This window comes from Podarcis vaucheri (genome assembly GCF_965113315.1).
Source record: "Podarcis vaucheri genome assembly, chromosome: 13".
Classification (NCBI taxonomy): domain Eukaryota; kingdom Metazoa; phylum Chordata; class Lepidosauria; order Squamata; family Lacertidae; genus Podarcis; species Podarcis vaucheri.
In genome coordinates, this window is record NC_138751.1 from 32,397,654 (window position 1) to 32,418,858 (window position 21,205).

At 44.3% G+C, this 21,205-nt stretch overlaps 1 protein-coding gene across 3 annotated transcripts in view; it reads left to right on the forward strand.

Annotated features, from left to right (window-relative positions):
* Positions 1-290: 290 nt before the first annotated feature.
* LOC309517757 (signal transducer and activator of transcription 5B) overlaps positions 291-21,205 on the forward strand; it is a 54,436-nt gene continuing 33,521 nt past the window's right edge. Inside the window, exon 1 of one of the 3 annotated variants that reach the window (XM_082197223.1) lies at positions 291-319. The gene's annotated coding sequence lies outside the window, so the exon portion shown is untranslated. Of the gene's footprint in view, positions 320-1,573; positions 1,597-21,205 lie in introns of those variants that run through there. The other 2 variants (XM_082197225.1, XM_082197224.1) reach the window with 2 other exon arrangements.

The following is a 21,205-nucleotide window of genomic DNA, read 5'->3' on the forward strand; positions in this document are numbered from 1 at the left end:
CTCATGAAAAAGTCTAGCAGGGTTAGTTTGCCCTGACTTTTGCAGAGAGAAAGGGAGCTCAGCTTGCAATGGGAAGTATTCACAAGGCCAAACTCCATCTGCCTGCTGCCTGCAGGGGCTCTGGGAAATTTGCCATGCTATATTTGTGTGTGTGTGTTAATAATTAAGGAGCTATAGGCATGCTTAATAAATCTAGAGCTAAGTTTTATTTAGAGTACACTATGTGCCTACAAGAGTCCACATATTTTTATTTTGTAGTAATTTTGTTTCCTATCTTTTGCAGTGCTTTTCAAGAGTTGAGGGCGAGGAACCAGTGGAGGTAGGTCCTATAGAAATCCAAACTTTAATAATCTACCTTTACATAATTTCTGTTGTGCTGCTTCTGCTTCTCTCATTTTTTTTTTTTAAAAAAACCTTCCCCTGGTTTTGTTTCATTCTTTATCCAAGATCTACGCAACGCCAAGTGAGAGTAAAGTTTCCCCTAGTGTGGAGCATGACCACATAGAGAAATGCAAGACAAGTGGCAAGCCTTTATAAAGTGTTTGACCAAGCACTTATGAAAACAAAGTAAACCGTAAAACTGCTCTTGCTTATATGCTTGTTGACACTTTCAAAATAATTCTGATATGGCACATGTTAGATGTGAAATTCAGCCCACTATTTCTCCACCTCTTTGGCCTGTAGTCTCAAAATTTTCCGAATTCCTTAGACTCGCCATTCTCTTCCTGCCAACACTGTCCAAGCCCCTCCTATATTTAGGTTGTTCTCTCTTACTCCTTTTTCTGTGGGCATTGGTCTTCTCCATCTGAGCTTCCCTAAAGTTCCTGCTTCTCACCCACTACGTTCTGGAACTTTCCATCTCAGAAGCTGCACTATTTTCCCTTCCTTGCAGACGCATTCTCATTCTGAGCAGTTAGAATGAGTGAATAGAAACCATCAGCTTACTGAGCAGTGAATGTGGGAAAGTTTGCCCATTTCTTATGTGCAGCAGCACATACAACTGTGGCTGGCTTTGTCTTATTCTGTGGTTGCTGTTGCTCTGCCCTTAGTTACGGACTAGTTCTGTTCTGTTGCCATGGAGTGGAAGGCCTGCCCCTCCATGCATTGCTACCATGTTTTATCACTATTTATTGGGGAAGTTTAGGGAAGTAGGTAGGTTATTTGTTCTTACAGTCTTAAAACTTTATTCACACTGATAATTGTGTTGTTTCAAAGAGGTCAGTAAGATTCTTCCACTCTCTTTGGAGTGGTTCTCTCTCTCTCAGGAAAAAGAACCACAAACTTTTTACAAAATTTCTGTCTGTGAAGCCCATTGTTGTCTAGCTTTTAATCCTGTGAAACTGCCTATTGAGTGTAACATCACACCTTAAAATCGAGATTAATCACGTATGGTTTGTACACATTTCACCCCAGCCCCTTGTCATACAACTCACACAGAACTATGACTTCTGAGATATAACTAAAAGAACCCTCAGATCTGACTATTATGGGGTTAAATTTGGAACCTCTAATTATGGACAGAAGTAAGACTTTTCTTTCCTGATCCTTTTTAGTTTTTGCCCAGGATATTCCAGCAGTAAACAACCTGCAAATAATGTGAGTAGGAGTATTATTTATGTATTAAAAAGCGTTCTTACACAAAACACACAAAACAAAAAGAGATTATTTAAAGATGTGTCACAGTACTAAACATATTTTAAGAATTTCAAAATATATAAACAACACTTGGAAAAAGAATTTTGAAGTCTCAAGGGCAAATTACAGTGATAAAGAGAAGTTCGGCATTGCAGGAATCTTTTTAAAAACTTACATATAGCAGCTGTAGGGGGTGATATGGAGGGGGATGATATGGCTCCCAACATTTACCAAGTATTACATAGCAGAGAAAGATTGCTCCTTATTTTGCTTAATACAGACAACCATGAAATGCCATGATAGAAAAACATTGTTTGCTAAATTGTCTGTCCGTAGTGTTCTCTGACATTGCACAGAAACTCAGCAAATGATTCGGGGGACTTGCAGGCTGGAAACAAGTGCTAGACGTGTTTTGGTTTCTCAAATCCATCAATACACACATACATACCTATCTGTTTCATGTGACGGTTTTCTCTTTCAGAGGGCATACTGTATGGCTTCTAACATGGAATGGCCATCCTCCATGTATCTCCATTTTTATCCTTCATAACAGTTTCTGCCAATCTCATGAGGTTTGTTGTATTTCCCAAGGAGTTCACGTGAGGAGAGGAAGCTGGTATTCTTGCAAGTGGAGATGCCAGCCAGGGAGGAGAGTCAGAACATAAAGCATAGTGGGGTATTTTATGAGTGATGAATAATAAAAGGAATAGTGCTGCAAAAAAACCCGCTCTTTGGGTGGGAAGCTTTAGTCTTGGCTTTTAGCCAGAGATCTCCCTGCTCACATACAGCCCCTAAACATTTTTACAAAACTTCTCTGTTTAAAAAAAAAATGTGTTCCCCATACTTTTCAGTTAGGGTAGAGCAAACTGAAAATGTTCTTAGGTTTTAGAATTAAAACCAGAAATTTGCCCTCCCCACAGAATCATGTGCTTATTTGAACCCTGGCCTTCCACTACGCCAAACTGGTGTTGTGTATGATTTTGTAGTCAGCTATATAAGCTATAAGTCTGGTCCAGGAATAAAGCAGGATGAAGACCGTGTTTCGAGAAACAAAGTGTGGGATGCAACTTGCATACATAGTCCCTAGCAGTAACAGTGGTAGTGCTGCTGTCAGACACCAAGCTCAGTGGCTTGCCAACCTTTCTACTTTGGTGGAGCTGTTTTTACATCGTCCTCTACTGAGGAACCCTTCTAAAGCTTTTTTACAACACAATTTGAAAACCAGTAGCTTAGTTCAACAATTTCAAAGCTATGACCACCCCTTTAACTGCAGCCTTCAACAATGAGACCCCCCTTTTTTAAAAGCAAGACATGGCTGTTGTTTTGTGTCCTCCTTTAGAGCAGGGGTGGGGAATATGTGGCCCTTTAGATAGTGATGGACTTCAGCTTCCATTCTGGCCATGCTTGCTGGGGCTAATGGGAGTTGGAGTCCAACAACATCTGGAAGACCACAGGTTCCCCATATTTGCTTTAGGGTAACCAGATACTGTAGAATGGAAACCAGGACTCCTATCCCTTTAATATTATGCTGAAGAGGGGGGCTTTAAGCAGCTTGTTATGTAGAGATAAGAAAAGTTATCAAAACATCTATACAGCTATACAGGTGCCATTTTCCTTATTTAAATACCCACCCACCCTCAGATCCTAAAGATAACCCAGATTTGAGAGTGCAGCCAAGAATGTAAATTGGGAAAACAGCACAGAAGAGTTAAATACCCCACAGCTCCACTTCTCTGATGAAATTCTGACACACACCTCTTGAATGTGGTTGCTTTTCAGTAAAAATGCAAATGTTGGGAGATCAAGTTGCAGATGCCCTGCGCAGTATAGCTTTGCCCTCAGATTTAAAGTTTGCAAAGTTGTTTTACATTCTTTGTCACTCTCTCGTTCATCTTTACTGAATTTGATTGGAATTTACAAGTGGAACTTGCAGCAAAAGATGACTCAGAAACTTCAACTGATCCAAAATGCAAACAGCCTGTTTACTGGCTGGCGTTCCATTTAGAACTCGCATAAGCTCCGTGTTAAAACAAACTGCATTGCTTGCAGTTTCGTTTGTTGACCCAATTCAAGGTACCGGTACTTACTTTGATGTTTAAAGTCATTCTCTAACTTTTGGAACCTTTTCAGAGTTTGGGGGGTTTTTTGCTCTTGTGTGTGTGTGTGGGGGGGATTCTTTTCCTTTTCTTTTACATTGACTGTTGATTATATGTTTGTGTTCTAGAGTGTCTTAGGTTATTGTTAAGGAAAGACACGTGTGTCTTCCTTAGAACAAATCTTTTGTGTTTGGTACTTAACTGCTTTATTATTGAAAAATTTAATAGAAATCAGGCCATTCACTATGACAGCCCCTAAATTGTGGAATTCTCTTCCCAAAGAGGTGTGTACTTCACCTTATAGCTACCATTGGATGTTGAAGTCATACCCTCACTGTATTTTCTTATTTAAAATTGCATTGGTTTCTTACTTAAATTCTTATATCTAATTTTAAATTGTATTGTTTTAACCTGCCCTGGGACCTTGTGGTGAAAAGCGGGTTAGAAATCCTGTTTACAGTTACTATTATTTATTCCATTTATATCCTGCCCTTCCTCTAGAAGTCCAGGGCAGCAACAGAAAATGCAGTGTGGTGTACTATTGTTGAGGATTCCTGCCATTTCATTCTCCCTGCTCCCAAGCAGCCAGTCAGCATTTCATGCCCATTGTCAGTTTTGGTTTTATTCCACCTAAAAATATTTTGTATCTCTGCAAACCTTGGTTTTTTTTTTACCAAACTTGCATGGGATGTGCCATAAGCAAATGATACACAGTCTGAACTTTGGAAATGGAAGGAATTATGATGCATAGTGTAGGCAGAGGTGGCTATGTTTTGCAGTTCTCTTATTGTTGGTTTATATCTTGTAGAGTTGTGCTGCTGTGTATTTCTGGAGGCAGTGGGTGTTACTCAGCTACATCTTACTCAGAGTAGACCTATTGAAATGAATGAACCTAACTTAGTCTACTCTGAGTGAAACTTAGTTGAATACCACCCATTGTCTATGGGCTGCAGTAAAGATGTGAGCGCATGGGGAAAATTCTTCCCAGGGTTTTTTGGGGGGGCGGGGGATGTTTTCCTCAAGGGAAATTTGAGGGGTTCCCCCATTCCCCCCTCAAATCTTCAGATCTCTAGACGGTAGGAGAATTTGGTCTCTCCTGGTTGATGGTACTGCTTGATCGCTTGCAGCATCATGGAAAGTTTGTTTCAGAACTTACTTTATTTACTTCAAGTTCCTTTGACATGATACACTGTGGAGTTTCCTGCTTATAGTTCATTTTGATCTGGGTAGTGCATATTCTGTACAGGTGACTCTCAACTTACGCTGGGGTTACGTTCTGGGTGTAGCACGTAAAGCCAAAATCACATACACTCAAAATGCAATGGGTTCAATGGTGGATGGGATTGTGAAAGACTTTTCCACCCAGACGTCCGCCCCCTTTTTATTATTACTATTATTATTATGCCAAGTGCATAAAGCTGTACTTCCACCATCAGACCATCTGCTGCTAGGTGGTATCTGTTTTAGACACAGAATTCAGCATCCTATAAATCTCAGTGATAAACTTGAAAAGTAATGATCAGTAGTGAAATCTCAAAAGACCCAAATCTCCTGTGGTCCTGGAGACTTTTAGATGCCCTACAGGTTTCTTGCCCTTTTCAGTGGCCGTTAGAACAAGTAGGCAAACAGGCCTGTTAGCACATTTGCATAAATTATTTAAGTTGTAGATTTTGAGTTGCTTTTGTGCAGAATTTGGATATTCCCCTGAAATTTATGCAGATCTGGGGTATGTGTATGTGTGTTGAACTGACATGAGGGCCCCATACCTCACATCTATAACAGCTAGCAACGCTCTCTAACACAAGTACAGTTGTACCTTGGGTTTTGAACGGCTTTGTTCTCAAATGTTTTGGCTCCTGAACGCCGCAAACCTGGAAATGACTGTTCCAGTTTACAAACTATTTTTGGAAGTCGAACGTCCGACGAGGCATCCTGCAGCCAATCAGAAGCCACGCTTTGGTTTCTGAACATTTTGGAACTCAAATGGACTTCTGGAACAGATTCCGTTTGACTTCCAAGGTACGACTGTAATGTTTTAGATGCTGTGCAGAGCACAGAACTGGTATTATTTTTGCTTGGAAAGCTCCCAGTATACATTTGATGGGCAGCACAAGGTTTGGGGCGGGGGGAGAATATAAATTGAGAGATGTATCCACTTGCCTTATACTGAGCCCGAACACCGGACTATCTAGTCCAGTATTTTTTCCTCTGTCAACCATTCTCCAGCGTCTTTGGTAGATTCCCCCCCCCTGCCTCTTGTTCCAGAGAGCCTTTAAAGATAAAATTGTATGTAAATGACTGAAACAAACAAACACACTCAGAGATGGGTAATCTGCAGCTCTCCAAAAGTTATTGGGCAACAGTTTATCTCTCTCTGTTGGCCATGAAAGTTGGGAGTCCAACAACATATGGAGGCCACAAGCTCCTCATCCCTGCTTTAACTGGAGATGGCAGGGATTCTGAACTTTAGTTCTTATGAATGCAAAGCATTCTTTCTGCTACCAGAGGCAGGTTAAGTATACAGTGGCCCAAACTCCCATTATTCTAGACGCATTTTACAACATGGAATTTCATTAGCGTGACCAGTTTCTGAGCTCTGGGCGCAGTACCGCACCTAAGATTTCATATTAAAACTGCAAAGTGGAAGAAAAGGAGGACCTTTTTCTGCCTCCCCACTTCCAGCTACTCCCTGAAGACTGGAGAAGAGACTCTTTTAAGAATATTAGGGAGGTGGGCAGGAGAAGGACTAGATCATGTGAAAAATGAACATAATATTTTAGCTGCAGTTCATTCATTTTCAGCTTTGTATTCTTGTTATATAAAAAAAAGTGCGCCCAGACATTCCATTGTTGCTCCCATAACCTAGGTTTAAGGTGCCATTTAGCTCCTCGCTTTCATGTCTCAGTTTCTAACACTGCTCAGGAAAGGTTTTACCTGAAGGAAGAAACTTATTGGGCCAACATGAGGCATAGAAGAGGCATATATCATAAGGCATGAAGGTGGGGGGGGGGGGGAGGAACGTATCATACTGTATTAGCCTTCCCCAATTTGGTGCCCTTCAGATGTTGTTGAACTCCCAATCTGCATCAGCCTTATCTAGCATGGCCAATGATCTGGAATGCTGGGAGTTGTGGTCCAAAATGACTAGAGGGCACCAGTTGGCAGAGGCTGTCATATGTGGCCACAGGCATGAGCCTTACTTCCCAAGACTCTGGAGACCACAGATCAGGAGTGGGGAACACGTACCTCTGCAGAGATTGCTGGACTAGGATTCTATTATTCTATGACTACAACTTCCATTATCTCTTGACTGTCAGCCACCCTGGCTGGGACTGTTGGGAGCAACAGGTATGATGAAAGATCACAGCTTCCCCATCCCTGCCATAGATAATTCTGTTTTATAGGTAGGGGGAGCAACCATTACTTTAAAATTCCCTGTCATTGGAAAGATGGTTACTGCTCTCCTGTGAGTGTTAAAATGATGAGGGAATTGTTGTTCTTGCCTGTTCAAACTCGGCGTAGGAAGTAGAACAACACAGCCTCCCAGATTATTATATCGCAGTGTGGGGCCCAATTTGACTTGGCTTGAGAAGGCAATAGGCATTTTCTGTTGTAATTGTATGTTCTTTGAAAAAATGTTCTCATTATAAAAAACTATACGTGGTAATGCTATGTTTGTATTTTAATACTTTCTTTCATTATTTCCTAGCTTGCTTCTGGGTTTAAAATAGCTAAAGAAACTAATTTTAAGTACCTTAGAAACATGCAGCTGAACACTTGGTTGGTTATTTCCATTTGATATGTGATCTTCAGCCTTTGTCTTTTCCCTTCTCCACAGCTCCTAGCTTAAAAGTTTTTTGTCCTTATACTTTTCCCTTTTGCCAACAACTTGGAGCCCCTCTTGTGCTTAGGCTGTACAAGCTATTTCACCCTAGCCCCTCACTCTGCTTAGCTGTTCTTTATCTCAGTCTTCTGTCTCCACACTTTCAAATGTTTTCAATTTCTTTTGCTCAGCCTACTGCCCTTTTTTCTTCAGTTGTGTGGCTTCTGGCCTCCTTATATCTTCCCAGAATTCTGTCTCCTTCCTTCCTGCTGACAGCACATAGTTCCACCTGTCCTTTCGCCCTTCGTTATCTCTTTTTCCCAAACAAGCTAACTTTTCACTTCCATCCACAGCAAGCCTTATTATTTGTCAACATTCTGTTTCTGACACTCACTGAACAGTTAGAATGTTTGTGATAGTGCAGAACCATTGGCCAGGGGCAGAAAGCCTGTAGGTGACAGGACAGGAGACAGACAAAGCACCATTTTTTGCCTATTTATAGTTACCAATCTATCAGTAACAAGCTCAAGATTTGACAGCTGATAGGTGGAGAGGGAAACTAGGGTATAAGAGCTCAAATGAGTCAGATAATGGGTCTCATTGTCAAGGTTATAAATGCAAACAATAACCTGAGGTGACCAAGGGAAGGGTATGTCTGGGGTGTGTGTGGAAACACTCTAGGATGCTGGCTAGATGGGTATTTAGAGACATGGGTATTTAGAGAGACAGGGACTTGGAGGAAGGCTGACTAGCTGGAGCAGAGATGGGGCACCTGTGTACAACCTGCATCAGTCCTAGCCATCATTCCCAGTGGTCAGCGAAGTTGAAGTCCAACAATGTATTGTAACCCACAGGTCCCCTCCCCTAACCTTGAGAATGGAAATGACTTACTGCAAATGATTTATGAGCTGTACTAATGTGCAAAACATTTTAGAAGGAAAGCATTACTAAACATACAAAGGGCCTGAAGACAGAAAAGCCTTCGTTTAGTTGGTGCAGGGAGCTGGCTTCAGGATTAAACAATAAGAATAAATCTTTCTGCAAACTTTGGTAGACTTCTGCTGAAACAGACTCTTTAAAAATTGTTGTGGAAATCTTTTTCTTTCTCCCCTCTTTTCTGAATATACAATGTATTCAACTATGATTTTCATGCAATAATGTCTTTCTTCAGTTTTTGACCAACATTTAACTAGTCAAATTTTCTGTGCCTGCTTATTGTAATGAATTTGGACCTTGACAGCACTTAGCCCAATCTCTTTACTTTGCTAGAGAGGGTGTGGATATGAGGCTTTAAAAATGTACCTACTTGAGATCAACTTCGTTTCTCATTTTAACAAGGAGGAGCCTGTTCATAAAGTATGGAGAAACAGTGGGTTTGTTTATGTTTTTGGACTCTTAACTCCTTTCAGCCAGCTTCAGCCAATATAGAAGAAGAAGAGTTTGGATTTGATATCCCGCCTTTCACTCCCTTTAAGGAGTCTCAAAGCAGCTAACATTCTCCTTTCCCTTCCTCCCCCACAACAAACACTCTGTGAGGTGAGTGGGGCTGAGAGACTTCAAAGAAGTGTGACTAGCCCAAGGTCACCCAGCAGCTGCATGTGGAGGAGCAGAGACGCGAACCCAGTTCCCCAGATTACGAGACTACCGCTCTTAACCACTACACCACACTGGCTCTCATATAGTCAATGGTCAAGTGTATTGGAAGTTGTAGTTTAGCAACATCTGGAGGGCCCCAGGTTCCCCAGGACTTCTCTAGTTTGTGACCTCATTTGTATGGGGTTTTCCCCCATATAGGTAGTCTCAGTGGCGTGCCCCTGATTGATTGATTGTTTTCCTTTACTGGTATACTATATTAATTCAGGGATGGAGGACCTGTGGCCTTCCAGATGTTGGATCTACAACTCCCACCAACTCCCAAACCATTGTCTATGCTGGCTGGAGCTGATCGGAGTGATTCCAACAACATATGGAGGGCCACAGATACTCCTTTCTTATGCACAGTGAAATCCTATGTGTGTCTACTTGGATGTAAGCTCCGTTGAATTCACAGGAGCTTTACTGCCAGGAAAATGATATTTGGTTTCAACTTTAATTACCGTTTGCAAATGATATGATGTGAAGGAACTGTATTAGAAGTGTGGGAATCGCACTGATGTCTCTCTGTGTATGTATGTATGTATGTATGTATGTACGTATATATATATCCCGTGTGTGGGTGCCAGTGAGTTAAATTTCAGTTGTGTGTGGTTTTAAGAGCGTGGGGCAGACAAGCTCAGAAATCCAGACGTATGAGAAGTTGTTCCGTTCCTGCTTGGTACTGTTTTTGTTAGAAGAATCTACTCTGGCTAATACTTCAAAAACACATTGCTCAGCTACCAGTGTGAACAGTAGCAAAGTGATAGGGCAATATGGAAAGAAGGCAGAGTACAGGAATGTTTATTTGAGCCTCTGGCCTGCCGCTTTCCAGATCTTAGTCTTGTCTACACAGATGGATTTCTGTGTATTTTCTTCAAAGTTGCTCCTCGGAAAGTCTCTCTGTTACCCACTATGTGGCTTTTCCAGGATTTGCCCCTGCTATCATTTCTATCCAGGTACAGGCATCCCCCTGTTTACGCGCGGGAGTTATGCCCAGAAGCACCACGCGTGTCAGTGAAATTGCATGTAATCGAAAACCCATTGAAAAAGCTTGCAAACACCCTGTTCTGTCCCCGTCCCGCCCTTTTAGTGACGTTTCAGTGATGACTTTATGACATTTCTGGATCACTCCTGGGATCAGAGTGATGCATGTATACACTATCGATGGTACATAAATTGGGGGGGGGGGGAGGTTCCTGTATGACTTTCCTGCATCTGATCAAATTAACCCTTGCTCCAGGTATACTCACCAAGAAACTTTGTTGCCTTGGCTGGAGTAGGAAATGGTTCTCCCACACCCCCAGCCAAGGTATATAGGAGCCAAGGGCAGCTGAGTTATTTTGGCGCCTGAGGCAGCAGATCCCACAAGTGCCTCTTCCACCTCATTGGCAGTAAAAATGCAACAAGAGTAGGGAACCTGTGGATCTTCAGATGTAGTTGGACTCCAACTCTCATCAGTCCCAGTCAGCAAGACCAGTTGTCAAGGGTGATTGGGGGTTGGGAGTCCAGCAACGTTTAGAGGGTCAAAGGTGTTTCACTCCTGAGACATGGCAATTAAAGATTCCTGGGTGGCAGGGGGTTGGACCAGATAATCCTCTTGGTCTTTTCCAACTTTACAGTGCTATGATTCTATGAGTCTAATAATTTGCTGCCCCTTTTTGACACACCGAATCAGCTGCCTAAGGTGGTCATGTCACTCTGCCCAATGGTAGGAAGCTTCCAGTATGTACGCTATGCACGGTCATCCACACCTTGTTGTGACTTCTCTCCATGATAAAGGTTTTGTGTTCACAGAACTCAAGTTTTGCCCTTAGCAGTCCTCCAGGCAGAGGTCAATTGCATTTGCTGTAAATGAGCAGTGAAGTATTTGTGTATGCCAGGGATTTCCCATGTGTGTGTCTTCGTGTAATAACAAAACTTGAACTGCTTTTATCAGGAAATTTTTCACTTCCATGTCCGGGGCTTGACTATCATCGTCATAGCGTGGGTGGGAGGGTATTTTTTGTTACTGAGTTCTGCTCAGTACAGAAATATTCATTTGACTCTGTGGCTTCCGAGCTGGGCAGTAATTCCTTGTGATTTTTAGTTGCCTCCAGAGATGGCCTGAGTAATGTATTGTGTTGAAACCAAATGCGGGAAAAGGAAAATAATGAGAAAACCAAACACTTGGAGCCTTTGCTCCAGAAGTTTCCATTAAGACAACATTCTTGAGTGGGAATACACAGGAATGAATGGTTTTCCTCTTTTCCAATGTTGTTTAATCAGTATTAATATTGTTTTACAGAAAGCGATTTTTCAAATTGTTTCCTTGAAAATTAACAATACTGGCATTTAGTTTATGCTTCTTTAACTTTTCCAACCCTCCCTACACTTTTCCCCAATCCATTTTATAGCCCTTGGGGGGGGGTGGAATAAAATGTGTGCAGGTGTGTTTGAGGGTATCTAAGGGAGTGCTGCTTAGCAAGAGAGAGTAAGTATTGTGGTGTGCTTTCACGAAAAGCTTGGTTACTTGCGCCAGGGCAGGCATGAACATCTGCTAGTTGATAGAAGGTGCGTTGCCTTTAACTGTTCTTCCCTGCTGTGCTGGGGGTGGCTCTTTGTGAGCACCACTTCCTGGATGATATGGCTGGGCTCAAGCTGCTGATAAAACAGGATTCACCCATCTGACTGGCCCAGACAGTGGAACAGCAAGTGCCCTCTGTTTGCTTGCAAAACCCCAAAGGAGCTATTTAATCTGCTACCTTGGCTGTGCATATTCCCCAGTTGTATGTACAGCCTACTCTTTGACGTTTGTGTCTTTGGCAAAGTAGGTCGGTTTCCCAACTCAATGATAACAGTTTCCCACTCTGCAATGTTGTAATCTTGCTGTAACATGGTCACAGATTGGTCTTGCCTCATACAATTGTCGGTAAGTTTGGCAGACACGCTTTTTCTCCTCTTTCTCTCTCTCTTTCTCTCTCTCTCTCTCAACAGTCTCACATTCATGCTTGTTAGTAGCAAAGTTGCTTTAGGTGAACTCTAGTGATGTCTTGGATGGTAGAGAGTATTTGCTCCATTTAAAAAAACTGTACATTACTTTCAATACAATATAACCCTATTGTTGATTTGGAGAGCTGGGTGTTTTTCATGCTTGCCCAGTGCTATCTGTTGAATGGCATACGGAAAGCCAATGAAATGTTTTCCTATTTTTGTATCTTACACAAACAAGCAGTATGCTCCAAACCAATTCAGAATAGCTGTGCTGTTTTTGAAAATTAAATAAAGCTGTGACCTTCCCTGACTGCCAAGCTTGCGTGTTTGGTGACGTCTCAGGCTGCAGGCTCCGGCTGCGCTCATTATGTTCTCCTTTTGCGTCCCTTCATCATCAGCAGTCCTTTTGTGCTCATGAGAACGGCGAGGAGTGCTTTCAGATGGCAACAAAGGTCACCATTTGTTTTGGGTGTCACGGATTGTGACAGTCCTGTCTTTGTGGCTCTCCTTTCCTCTTTGCACAAGAAACCAAGAGGGCTTGAAAGAGGACAACACAAGGGTGTTTTCGATGACTTTAACTGCTGTTTCCTCCCCTTCATAACCCTGTTAAGTTAACTCTTTTCTCCCCCCCAGTCGCTGAAAGTGCATTTGTTGCAAACTGATTTTTGTTGTGGGTAGAACAGGTTGCCAAAGGAGTCCCATTTACCCAGCAGTTGTGCTACATAACTGCAAGGATAGGAAAAGTGTCCCTGTGGAAAGCCAGATACCTTTCTGCCCACCCCCTCGCCAGGACACTCCCACACTCAAAGCAGGATGCTGCCCTGCAGACTATACAAGGCTCATACTGATTGTGCAATGATTCCTGTCAGTGTGGCGGGGGCGGGGGCAGCAACGTGGTCTGAAACAGTCATGTTGCCTTGCTGGGATCCAGAGGACTGAGAAAAATCTTGCAAGCTGCTCCCTCCCTGCTGGGTTAAAAAGGCTGAATCACACACCGATCTAGTGATTTCTATTCTATATGCAAGAAAAGAATATTTTATTGCAGATATGCATGTACACATGTGTCCTAACTGCTTTTACTATCAACATTTAAGGTCAAGGTAAAGGGACCCCTGACCATTAGGTCCAGTTGTGACCGACTCTGGGGTTGCGGCGCTCATCTCGCTTTATTAGCCGAGGGAGCCGGCGTACAGCTTCCAGGGCACGTGGCCAGCATGACTAAGCCGCTTCTGGCGAACCAGAGCAGCGCATGGAAACGCTGTTTACCTTCCCGCTGGAGCGGTACCTATTTATCTACTTGCACTTGGACGTGCTTTCGAACTGCTAGGTTGGCAGGAGCAGGGACTGAGCAACGGGAGCTCACCCTGTCGCGGGAATTCGAACCGCCGATCTTCTGATCAGCAAGTACTAGGCTCTGTGGTTTAACTCACAGCGCCATCTGCGTCCCTACTATCAACATGTAATGTCCACAAATCCTTCTTTTTTCTCCCCGGTGACAACACCCCTGGGGAAAGGGGTTTCCTTTTTTTGTGACTTTGTTTTGCTCTCTGCAAACTAGCAGCAGTCTTGACATTTGCTTACTTAGCGAAATGTTTGCTAAAGAAGGAGCCACATGGATGATCATTTCTTCCTTCCATTGCTCCATGCCTCCAACTCTCCACCTTCGGGCTTCACTTTTCACTTCTGTTTATTGGGGTTCTGACTGATGCGCCCATTGATACGGGAACTCCTGCAATGTGGGCCCCCTCCCCTCACTGCCAAGGGTAACATGAGAGACCTTCACTTCTGTGAATGGAGCCTATAATGCAGCTTCTCACCATGCCAGCATCCTAGAACTGAGTCAAGGCTGAAGTGGTTGGGAGTTACTATAAGCCCTTCCCACATGGACTGGGACTTGTCGCAGTATGCTTTTGGCATATGAAGGAACAACACTTCCATACTGCGAGGAAGCAGGCTTTAGCGGCCCTCACAGAGAGGTGAGAAAGGACCACAAATGATGGATATTCGAAATGTTCCCGGAGAGCCACAAACTGTCAGGGAGATGGCCCCAACGAACCCTTGGTCTCATGTTATAGAGGCTAGGAACTATTTTTTTGGTGGTTACCTGCCTATATGGCAAGCAGGTTTTCTTTGATCAGGTTGTGCTTGTGGGCCTTCCCAGAGGCATCTGGTGAGCCACTGTAGGAAACGGGATGCTCATCGCTGAGCATCTTGTTTGCCTAGTAGCCATAAAATAAAATTTTAAAAAATTCCCATCCCACATGCATTTGCCATATAAAACAAATATTTGAAAACCTTCTTACGACCTGCAGTGGACTAGCTTAGTGGAGGTCAGCTGGCAATGAATTCCAGAGTCATGGGGCTACCAGGGGAAAAGATTCTGCCTCAGGTCTGGAAAATACGTTTTTGTTCCCTCCGTGTTGCTTCTCATTTTATTTTAGGAGCTAGTGCTCCTGCACAGTCTGGATGGGTTTTACACATTTCTATACACTGACATCAAACATCAAGGAAGCAAGGTGGCTGGGATTTTCCCAGCTCTCTTGCACTGTTTCCCAGACCTCCTACGCAAAAGCCAGATAGCTTTGAACTTGCACAAGCACTAGCCCATTAGTGTGACCTTACGGGGTTTAAATTGTCTGCATCAAGTGTTGCTGGTTTTTTAAAAGAGTGTTCAACTTGCATTTGCTCTGTTGTTTTTTAAGAGTTGCATGATACAGAAAACATTTGTCATAGCTGAGACAGAAGGCCTTCCAAGTTTGTTTGAACCTAGAATGCTCCTCCCATCTTGCACTTATTAAATATTCAGAAATGCTGGGATCTTTGCCTTCTGTCAGTATTTGCAAAATGACACATTTTTAAGTGTATGTGTGCAGACAGATGCTGCTTTATCCAGAGTGATTTGTTCTTATGTTAGAGATTAAGGGCAGGTTTAACCTGGAATCTCCCAGTCGGATTAAGGTTTCGTTGGCCTCTCATCACGGGAGATAGCAAAAATACCTTTCCCCTTCTGAGGCTTGAGCCCTGGAGTTTAGTGAAGCAGCTGCTCTAGCTGGCAGCATTTGGAATTGTAAACATCTCTTTTTGATGCTGTTTGGCCCAAGAGCATTTACAGAAGTGACACTGTTTTCAGATGTGAGGGGATAGCTCATAATATTGTCTTTTAAGGCCAGTAATTTCCTAGGGTTGGAAGGGAGTATATGGGTCATCAAGCCCAGTAACTTGACACAAGGAGGAATCCCACCTAAAACAAATCTCAATGCACATTTTTTTCCCATTTGTTTATGGGTGTAAGGGGCAGACAGATGGTTTTTCCTTGAGGTGTTAGTTTCGATTGAGGAGGTATGTAATTTCCCCCCTAGGCACTGAAAATGCTGCCTTTTATTCATAATTTGCAGCTTTCCCCTTCTGCTAGCACATCAGTAGGGAAACTAAGGCCCGGGGGCCGGATCTGGCCCAATTGCCTTCTAAATCCGGCCCGCGGACAGTACAGGAATCAGCGTGTTTTTACATGAGTAGAATGTGTCCTTTTATTTAAAATGCATCTCTGGGTTATTTGTGGGGCATAGGAATCCGTTCATTCCCCCCCCCCAAAAAAAATAGTCTGGACCCCCACTAGGTCTGAGGGACAATGGACCGGTCCCCTGCTGAAAAAGTTTGCTGAGCCCTGTGCTAGCACTTCAGGTACAATTATTAGCCCAGTCTGGAATGTGACGGTCTGGGTGCCTCATGCATCTGTTGGGTATCCTATCCAGGTCCATGGCATTTTGTGCCAATTTTAGGATTGCTATTTTTCAGTCACTTGGCAACACATTGCTCCTTTGCTATACCTCTCAAGGATGGTAAAACTCAAAACAGCCGCTAATAAATTTATATTTTGCAAACACCATGATGCTTCTGCTTTCTACCCCCAATATGGAGAAAAGGGCCAGACGATCAGTGGTTAGAGCCACCTGTTTTGGATGAAGAAGGTTGCAAAGTGGCTTCCTGGCACCTCCATTTTAAATGTACAGGTAGCAAGTGATGGGAGAAATCTCTGCCAGAGAGCCACTGTCAAGAGTAGACAATTCTGGGCTAGATGGATCAGTCTGAAATTCACCTTCATATGTTCATAAGGCCCCATCGTTTTGTGAGCCTTTTGCTTTTAAGTTTTATTTTCAGAAAGTTCTGGAAACTGTGTGCTCCCTGTTCTCCCCGCTGGCCCAGTTTCTTCAAGTATATATTGTTTCCTTGAGACACATAGCTTGACTTGTTTGCATGAATCATGCGGAAGTATTGCACTGCAGACATCTATTGATCTTTCAGGGCAAGCAATTATGACTGAGGACAAGTTCTGAAAAACAAAACTGTGGGCCATTTGAGAATAGCCAAGAGTGCTTCTGGATCACTTAATAAACATTTCTTCCTCTGCATATGAAGCAGACCTGTAATTCATGGTTTTAATAGCCATATGAATGTGCTTCTGAGTTACATGTGCAGAAAAATAAAATAATGTTTTTTCTGCCCCAGCATCAGTGTCAAGACTAACACAAGTATTACGAAAATGTTGAGCCCTAGACCATGACCTTGTTAGCCTGTTTGATAATTTGACCCTGGTTAAAACAGCCTCAGTCAGCACCATTAGGGGCAATGTGGTCATCAGTCAGGTACAAATATTTTCAGCTGTTGCTTAACCATTCTGTTCGCTGCCTGAATGGAACTTTCAAACCGCAGTTTGAGATTCTCTTGTCCAAATTAAGGTGGTTGTTTTTTTTAAACTGAAATACATTTTGTTTGTTCAATCTAAGTTGCCTTGAGAGAGCTTTGCCCTAAAAGGCCTCCTAAAATAAATAGAAACAAAAACTTGGGATCTCTTTCAGCTCCCTGATTCTGTCAGTCTTGATAGAACAGTCCCTAAAGGCCTGTCCTCTCTAGGGCTGGACAATATCTGGTTTTAAACATCACGATGTATCACCAGCTAAATATAACGATTTCTTGATATGTCGTGATATATATTGATGGTGGCGGAGAACCTTGCCGGGCCTCCCTGTGGTGGTGGAGGGGCTTAAAATGTAAAGAAGTAGTAGATGTAATAAAAATATTAAATAAACTTCCATATAATATCTGTAATATATTTTCAGCTAATTTAAGGGTAGTTTAAGTGATTTACTAGTTAAGTTGCATCTGCTTCCCCACTCAGAGATCTAAGTGGAATCTGTACATGCATAAGCCCCACTGAGTTCAACTAAACTTAACTTTTACTTTCCTGGGAGTAAGCCTCATTGAATTCAGTAGTACTTGCTTGTGAGTAGGCACACATTTGCTTGCGCTGCTTACTGAAACCCTCCCCATCATTTTCACATAGTACCTAACCTCCCATTGTTCAGCATTAGGCAGCCAGCTAAATCTTCTCCCCTCCACCCCCCCCCACAGAAGGCCCCCCCAAAGCCCTCATCTCACCAATCTCTCCCTTTTTATCAAAGAGAGGGAGGGAGGTCAAGCAAGCAGAAGGAGAGCAAAAAAAGCTGGAAACACTGGTGCTTGCAAAATATCTGCAAAGTATCCATTCAGCTGAGCTATCCCTCTGGGAAGCTGTTAAATATCCACCTTCACAGGTATACAGTCCTGCCTCCACTTACTGGTTATGTAAACTTCGGGATACATAAGCGGCAAACCCGGAAGTAAATTTCCAGTTTTTTGCTGCATGCGCAGAAGTGGTAGACTGCTTTTGCGCATGCACAGAAGCACTCTACCACTGTGCGTGCATGCGCAGAATTGGTCACTCCGGTTGCGGAACCCTCGGGATCTGACCAGAGCGCTGGAATGGATCCTGTCCGCAACCGGAGGTACCTTGTTGAAACTGCTTATCACAATGTTATTTCAGTACCAGTTTACTACACAGCCCTAGTCCTCTCACAAGGAAGACGGGAGAGCATCTGGAAAAGACATGCCTTGGAAAACACACTAGGCATGGTTCAAAATGTGCGCTTGCCATTCAGCTTCCCAGCAGGTTGTTGAATATGTGCATATGAGAAACATGTGGATTGTGAATACTCTGAAGCAAAGGTCCAGATCTAATGGCCACTTCTCCATATACTCATTTTGAGAACATTTGTAATGGGTGGAAAATAGAGAACTGAGAAATTAGCATTGCTGTGAACTCCCCTGCTCTTCTGAAGGCAGGCCTTATACAGTGTTTCCCAACCTTTTTTGGGCAAAGGCACACTTGTTTCATGAAAAAAATCTCGAGGCACACCACCATTACAGCCCCGTGATGTCAGCGCGCAGCGTCACCCCGGGAGGGACATGAATTGCTAGCAAATTACATAATCACCTCCTTGAGGGCTGGCTCATCTTCTCCGAAGGCAGAACCCCATTAATTAACAGCACAGACTCACACCATAGCCAAGACGAGGGGGGGAAACCTCAGTCATGCACAGTCATGCACATGTGGGGGCTAAATGAGGACGAAGACCGGGCAGAGAGCAGGGTTCAAATCACCCCACCTGGCCAGGACAATCCCTGGGTGCTCCCTTGGGCCACTCGCCTGACCCACCTCGCAGGGCTGTTGTTGCGAGGATAACACGGGGAGAACCACGCGCGCCCCCGGGAGCTCCTTGGAGGAGAAAGCGGGCAATGAATGCAATGCACGAAATATATGAGAGGCGACCAGGTTTTGCAGGTGAGGGGCCCCTGCCAGCCTCCGCTTCCAACACCCGGCGCAACGACGCCGAAGTTTCCCCCCGGGCTCGGCTCGGGGAGCAGCACTGCTCCCCCCCGGCTCCCCTTCGCCCTCCCGGCTCTCTCTGCCGCCCACTGGGGACCCCCCTCACCTGCCAAGTCCGGAGCGCCGGTGGAAGTTGCATGCATGCATGCAGGGCGCCGCGTTGCCATTGCATTGCACTGCACTCCATGCAACGCCTGCACGCATGCATTGCCTTGCACGCCCGCCAAGGGGTCTCCCCGCGGTCCGATGCGTCCCCTCCGGCGCGGATGCAGCATTGCAAAAATAAAAAAACCCCGACGCAGCCCTACCTGGGGGGCAGCCTCCGCCTCCGCCGCTCCGCCTCCGCGGGGATCCCCGGGCTCCATCCTGCCGCCCGATCTCCGCGGGGGCGCAGGCAGGCTGCGCAGCGTCTGCGCGGAAGAGCCCCTGCCCGCCCGCCCGGCCACCGCCGCTGCGCTCATTCCATGGCCGGGAGAAGAGCGCTTCAAACAAGACGCCCGGCCCGCCAGGCCACTCTGGGAAATGTAGTTCGTGCACCCTGCACGGGCGCGGAGCCCAAGGGCGAGGGGACTACGGATTCCAGCAGCCCCCGCGCCGGGGACGGAGGGGGAGAGGCCGGGTGCAGGGATGGAGGGACGGGTGGGCGAGCGAGTGAGTGAGTGGCAGCCGCCAAGCCTTGGCCGAGAGCCAGGAAGGGCCTCCCCGGAGGAGGAGGAGGAGGAGGGAGGCGCAGAGAGGGAGGGAGGGAGGGAACCCCAGGGGTCATCTAGTGACGGCGCCCCAATCGAAAATTTGACTTTAAAAAAAAAATCTTTCGAATTTTTTAATTTTTCCCGCGGCACACCAGGCAACATCTCGCGGCACACTAGTGTGCCACGGAACAGTGGTTGGGAAACACTGATCTAATACACTGATATATCTCTTCAGTGTAAAGCTTAGAGATTGACAGGGTGCGGCTTCCACAATCTATCATTCTCCAAGCTTCCCTCTCCTGTTCTGTCTTGCATTTTATTTATTGCTATGGATTGGAAGAAAGAATTTTTGAACTTGCATAGTTGTGCCGGCGGGGCTGATGCAGATTTTTGGTTCCTGCTGTCAAAAAATAAAATAAATACCTGAGAAGGTATGGCTTTGTACAATCTTTCAGCAGGCTATTCCAGTAAGAAGTTTCCCTGGCTGTTAAGAATTAGAATTCAACATTTCTCTTTGTTGCTTATAGTTGGCGTACTGTTGCTGGAGAGCCTGGGCTGTTCCTGAGGCCTTTCCCTTCCTCAGCCTCATAAATGTAAAAAAAATATATGTGTGTGTTTTCTTTGGAACCTTCTCTCCCCCTGAAATGTGTCACTTTCTTTCAAGTTCTTTCTGTCTGACCCAAGCTTGTGGTAGGCTGCACTCTGATAGAGCTTGATGCCCTCTTTATTTAGCAGGAGCTATTATGGGCTACATATTGGCTACTAATCCTCCAGGTTATGACTGTCTTAAGTCCTCTTAATTTTTGAAGGATGGTGCAGCTCGCAGATAACAACTGGGTCAGGACAGCTGGAGAGAGATTTTCATAGTCTGGGGCTGTGCTGTGGGAAGGAATAAATCTCTGCCAAAAATTAAATATGAATATATTTGTAGTCTGTGTTGTGTACAGATGTACAAGGGTTGTGGCTTAGTGCTTTTCCACAATGTTCTTATGATGAAGGGCTCAAGGGCTTGGTGTGCGTTAGTTGTTTTGTTATTAAGACTAAAAGGTGGGGAAATGATTGGTTTATTGACATGAATGAAGGGAGGCATTCTTTTTCCCGCCGTCTCGTAATACTGGAATAACTAATGATTGTCAGAAAGTTGAGGACTGGCAAAAGGGAATAATTCACTCATCATGCAAAACTCTGGCAAACCTATTGAAATTGTTCACTCTAGAGGATACTTGAGGCTCCATAGGAGTTTCTGCTTGGTATGGCTGGCGCTCTTATTTGAACTGTACTTAAAGGAGTTTGATGTCCTTCAGATGTTGTGCGCTCCAACTCCCATTATTCCTGACTACTTGCCGTGTTGACTAATGGAAGTTGCAGTCTAGAACATGTGGAGGGCGCTACATAGGCTATCCCTGCCCTAGCCAAACGGTTGGATGGGGAGGTGGCCTGGACATTTGATGCAATAGAACCTGAACATTCTTGCAGGGTCCAATTGGCACCTTGTTTTACCAGAGAGCTAGGGACAACGAAACAGGAAGGTTGATAGCATGAGGCATTAAACTTAATGTGAATACAGTTGAACACAGCTGAGAGGGTATGATTTTGCCTACTGTATTGTGAACTGCCCTGAGATCTGTGGAGAAATAAATAAAACAAACAA